Genomic DNA, 6,000 nt, shown 5'->3' on the forward strand with positions numbered 1-6,000 from the left:
TGAACCCATGGTCTGTGTGAAAGACACCAGCCACAGTTCAAACATCCCTCAAAGACTGTCTTGAAGGAAATGGCTAACTCAGAGTATTGGCACTTCCTCCTTGGAACCATTGGTCTGCACAAAACACTTCCTGCAATGGGATCCCTCCCTCAAGCAGCATTGTGCATCTTCCCTTGTCTCCCGCTCCGCTGCCACCACCGAAAAAAAACCCAAAACAGATGACTGTCCCTTCAGAAATCTCATCCCACCTAGCCCTCTCGAATGTTCTATGGTATCTCACTCGGCAGAAAGTTACAACACGTACCAAGACGACTCTGATTGGCTAACACAATATTCCGAAGCTGGAAAACATGGCGCCTTGTCTTTAGCCAAAGCCTAAACACTCTTACTGGCAGGACATATTATTTTTGCAGAAGATTGCTATAATAAAAATACCTCACAGCAATGCAGTAGAAATCTTAACCAGAGCATTACACACTCAACATGAAATTGTAGTCCATAAGTGCATAAGACATAGGAGCAGAACTGGGCCATATGGTCCACCTAATCTTCTCTGCCATTCAATCATGGTTGATTTCTTATCCCTCTTAACTCCATTCTCATGCCTGCTCCCCATAACTTTTGACATCCTTACTAATCAAGAACATATCAACCTCTGCTTTAAATATATCTAAAGGCTTAGCCTCACAAGCTGTCTGTGACAATGAATTCCACAGACTCACCACCCTCTGGCTAAAGAACTTCCTCCTCATCTCTGTGCTAAAGGAGCATACTTTGAGGCGGTGTTCTCTGGTCCTAGACTCCCCCACTATTGGAAATGTCTTCTCAATGACCTCTCTATCTGGACCTTGCAATATGACAAACACGAGAATTTCTGCAGATGTTGTAAATCCAAAGTAATACACACAAAATGCTGGATAAACTCAGCAGGCCAGGCAGCATCTATGAAAGTGAACAAACAGTTGATGTTTCGGGCCGAGACCCTTCTTCAGGACTTTCAATATTACATAGACTTCAATGAGATACCCCTCATTCTTCTAAACTCAGGTAAATTGATCCACTTCCATTGATTTCCTTGGCCAAATTAAAGGCTTAGGCATTTGTTATCTATTGCTATGGTCTTAAATTACTATCTGGCAATTAGCTATTGCGAATTACGTCTGTTGTGGGTGGCTAGGGAAAGGGATAGAGGTAAATAGAAGAGAGAATAACTGATGAGATAGATTTCTGTGCCAGGAAGACATATGGGAAGGTTGGCCTTCACAGTAAAATCCACACACTAAAAACACATTCAAAAAAGTTAATCGTCTTACCCATTCACAAACTAAATTTCTGCAATATTTATTTCTCAACACAACCGTGCAATTGACTCTGCTGCCACCTCTCAAACTAATCATGGTAAATGCAACATACAATGAGCAGGATTCAGAAGTCTGATGAGCTCATTGGCTAACTAGCCTCCAAACCCCCATCCTTTCTTGCATTGGCCCCCAAGGATAGTTATCCCTTAGCTGATTGCGAAGGACCAGCAGGGCATCACCAAGCTTATGACATCCCTTGTTCCCAAAATGACCTTGAGACCTATTGAGATTTGTCAAAGGTGCTGGTGACTTTGAGTGTCTATTTGTTGTCCACAAATGTTTAAAAGCTTTCAGAATATTAAAAATATAGATGCTTAAAATTAATTATGGCATTAGAATGCACAGGTTAAAAACGACTATACTGTTAAATCAGAATCAGGATCAATTAAATCCAATGAGAAGGAACCTTCCTTGTTGATTGCCCTTTGCTGTATTTGAGTTCATTCTGTGAGCTTTTGGGTTTGCAGAAGTACAGCATGGCGTGAGTTCATCTCCCGTTCTCCCAGTGTAAATACAGAGAATATTCGGGGGTTGGAGCTTACCATTGCAATTTTGCAACCAGATAATCCAAGAAGAGCTTGGACTTTACTTGAGAAGAAGTGCCCAATCACTTTTACCTGGAATTCTAGTGAAAGCTACAACATGGCAAACTCTCCAACATTATTCTGTATATTTGCAGGCTGTTTCTGAGAAGTCCAGCTGGCAATACATGTTATGTGCAACTGGATCTCAACCAATATAACCATGTAACCATAAATCTTCCGAAAGATTTTACAGGATCTCGTAAAATAGTTGAACACTGATAAAGTAAGCTTTGTTTGCAATCTGCTGATAAATGGAATGTGTAGGAGACACAAGAGACTGCAGGTGCTGGAATCTGGAGAAACAAAACAATCTGCCAGAGGAATTCAACAGGTTGAATAACATCTTGAGGGGGTAAAGGATATTCTCCGTTCTCACCTCTCCCAGCAGGCAGATGACACAAAAGGCCATAAGACCATAAGTCACAGGAGCAGAATTAGGCCATTCAGCCCATTGAGTTTGCTCCACCATTCTATCATGGCTGATTTATTTTCCCCCTAAACTCCATTTTCCTGCCTCCTCCCCCTAACTTGTTCTACTCTTACTCATCAAGAACCTATCAACCTCCACTCTGAAAACACGCAATGAATTGGCCTCCACAGCCGACTGTGGCAATGAATTCCAGAGATTCACCATCCTCTGGCTAAAGCATGTACCACCATGCTCAAGAACAGTTTCTACCCCACCGTTGTGACCCTAATACAATAAGATGGACTCCTAAGCTCACGATATGCGGCGATATGGCCTTGCACTTTATTGTCTGCCTGCATTGCAATTTCTGTACAGCTGTGACACTATATTCCACATTCTGTTATTGTTTTACCTTGTACTACCTCAATGTATTGATACAACAAAATGATCTATATGGACAACGTGCAGGAGAAGCTTTTCACTGTACCTCGGTACATGTGACAACAATAAACCAATTCCAATAATGTAGCATCATCCTGTATTCCTTTTCGCACCGGTTACAAGGCAGATACCACATGATGCTTCAGAGGAGTGAGATAGATACTGAGCTACATTACAGAGGTGACCAAATCAACCTGGTCTCAGAGCCAGGTAAGGATCATCTTAAGGGAGGAAGTTATCTCAATACATGTGACAATAGAACATGGAGTTGTTGGTGCTTCAGGTTGAAACCCTGCATCAGCACCTCAACACCTACATTTCCTTTCCCTCTACAGATGCTGCCTGATGTGTTGGGCTCCTCCAACAGCTTGTTGGTATACAGTACTTACCCTTACATTTCCTATCTCTATTCTTAAATTTATTTGCTCTACTTTTCACTGAGTCATAGATACAGTTCAGAAACAGGCCCTTAAGCCCATCAAGACTGCACCCAATCACTCACCCATTTACGCCAATCCTACTCTAATCTTCAGACATTCCTTACTATTTGTCTACTGTGTACTTTCTCTGGAGCTGTAATACGAAAATCCAGGTACAGTGTCACCAGGGCTGAATTTGATTACAAAGCATCTTATTGCTGCAATTCCTTCCTTTATAAAGAGTAAGGTCAAGAAAGTTCACCAAAGCCTCTAATTCCTCAGGAGGCTAAAGAAGTTTGGCACGTCTCCTTTAACCTTCAACAAAGCACCATAGAAAATATCCTCAGAATCTATGTTGTTACAACCTTGTACCTTATTGTTTACCTGCACTGCACTCTCTGTTATTCTTTTACTTTGTTCTACCTCAAAGCACTGTTTAATGATTTGTTCTGTATGAACAATATACAAGACAAGCTTTTAAATGCTGTCCTTGACCCTAGTGGGATGCCCTTTCAGGCTTTTGTATCTTCTTCCCAATGGGAGGGGGAAAGGAGAGCATGTTCCTCTCCTCCCCCCCCCCCACCATCACCATAGATTTTGCTCAACCTCCAGTTTCCCTCCAGCAGATTGTCTTTTGCTCCAGCTTCCAGCATCCGTAGTCTCTTGACAATAACAAACCAATTCCAATTCCTAGATTCTTTCATTCACTACACATTTGAGGCAATCAACTGTAGACCTTTGCAACATGGGAGGAAACCAGAACATCTGGAGGGAACCCGGATGATCACTGGGGAGACCATGCAAACTCCACACAGAGAGCATTGGATGTCAGTGTTGCTGGAGCTGTTGGGCAGCAGGTCTCCTGGCTATATTGTTGTGCTGATTTAAGGTGATGGTTAAAAAGATTTGCATTATATTTATCTGCAATGTTTTCAGCAAAAGCAGCTCTTGTGGAGCATTGTAGCACCCAATTGCTGCCTTTCCTACGTCAGTATAGTTTCAATACTCCAAATGTACTTTACTGGGCTTTAAAACATTTTAAGTTTTATTTCTTGATATATAAAAATGCCAAGTAAATACATTAAATACTTTTTTTTAAAGTTTCACTATAGCTATGAGGATCCCCGTAGCACCCAATGACGCTGTGATGTCTGTCGTGGAGGCCAACATTAGGCTGTAATTTGCTGTTGGTAGAATCTCAGATGGTGACAAGAGGCCATACAGGAGTGAGAAATACCAACTAGTTGAGTGGTGTTGCAGTAACAACATTACATTCAACGTCACACTCAACATCAGTAAGACCAAAGAGCTGATTGCGGACTTCAGAAAGGGTAAGGCAAGGGAATAGAGGGATCAGAAGATTCTGGGTGTTAATATCTCTGAGGACCTGACCTGGTCCCAACATATCAACACACACAAAATGCTGCCTGGCCTGCTGCATTCCACCAGCATTTTGTGTGTGTTTCTTGAATTTCCAGCATCTGCAGATTTCCTCGTGTTTGCCCAACATATCACTGCAGCTATAAAGAAGGCTAGACAGTGACTATATTTCATTAGGAGTTTAAGGAGATTTGGTATGTCAGTTAAAATGTTCAAAAATTTCTACATATGTACCACGGAGAGCATTCTGACTGGCTGCATCACCGTCTGGTATGCGGGGAGGGGGCACACAGGATCAAAGTAAGCTGCAGAGAGTTGTAAAATTAGTCAGCTCCATCATGGGTACCAGCCTCTGTATTTTCCAGGATGGCTTCAAGGAGCAGTGCTTCACAAAGGCGGCTTCCATCATTAAGGAGCCCATCACCCAGGACATGCCCTCTTCTTATTGTTACCATCAGCAAGGAGGTACAGAAGCCTGAAGGCACACACTCAGTGATTCAAGAACAGCTTCTACCTCTCTGCTATCTGATTTCTGAATGGATATTGAACCCATGAACAATAGCATCGTTTTGCTGAACACCTACACTCTGTCTGCTAGAGAAAGCAGGATCTCCCAGTGGCCACACATTTTAATTCCACATCCCATTCCCATTCTGACATGTCTATCCACGGCCTCCTCTACTGTAAAGATGAAGCCACACTCAGGTTGGAGGAACAACACCTTATATTCCATCTGGGTAGCCTCCAACCTGATGGCATGAACATCGACTTCTCTAACTTCCGCTAATGCCCCACCTCCCCCTCGTACCCCATCCGTTATTTATTTATATACACACATTCTTTCTCTTTCTCCCTCTGTCCCTCTCACTATACCCCTTGCCCATCCTCTGGGTTCCCCCCCTCCTTTTCCTTCTCCCTGGGCCTCCTGTCCCATGAACCTCTCATATCCCTTTTGCCAATCACCTGTCCAGCTCTTAGCTCCATCCCTCCCCTTCCTGTCTTCTCCTATCATTTTGGATCTCCCCCTCCCCCTCCCACTTTCAAATCTCTTACTAGCTCTTCCTTCAGTTAGTCCTGACGAAGGGTCTCGGCCCGAAACGTCGACTGTACCTCTTCCTAGAGATGCTGACTGGCCTGCTGAGTTCACCAGCAACTTTGATGTGTGTTGCTTGAATTTCCAGCATCTGTAGAATTCCTCGTGTTTAAGCTCACTAATTTTATTTGTTTTTGCACAACTTATTTAACTATTTGATATTCATATACATATCCTTACTGTAGTTCAGTTTTTAAAAAATATTATCATGTATTGCATTGTACTGCTGCTGTAACGTTAAAAGTTTCTCAACATATGCCGGGGATATTAAATCTGGTTCTGATTCTGAATATAATACAAAGAAAATGTTCAG

This window comes from Mobula hypostoma, chromosome 18, assembly GCF_963921235.1.
Source record: "Mobula hypostoma chromosome 18, sMobHyp1.1, whole genome shotgun sequence".
Classification (NCBI taxonomy): Eukaryota; Metazoa; Chordata; class Chondrichthyes; order Myliobatiformes; family Myliobatidae; genus Mobula; species Mobula hypostoma.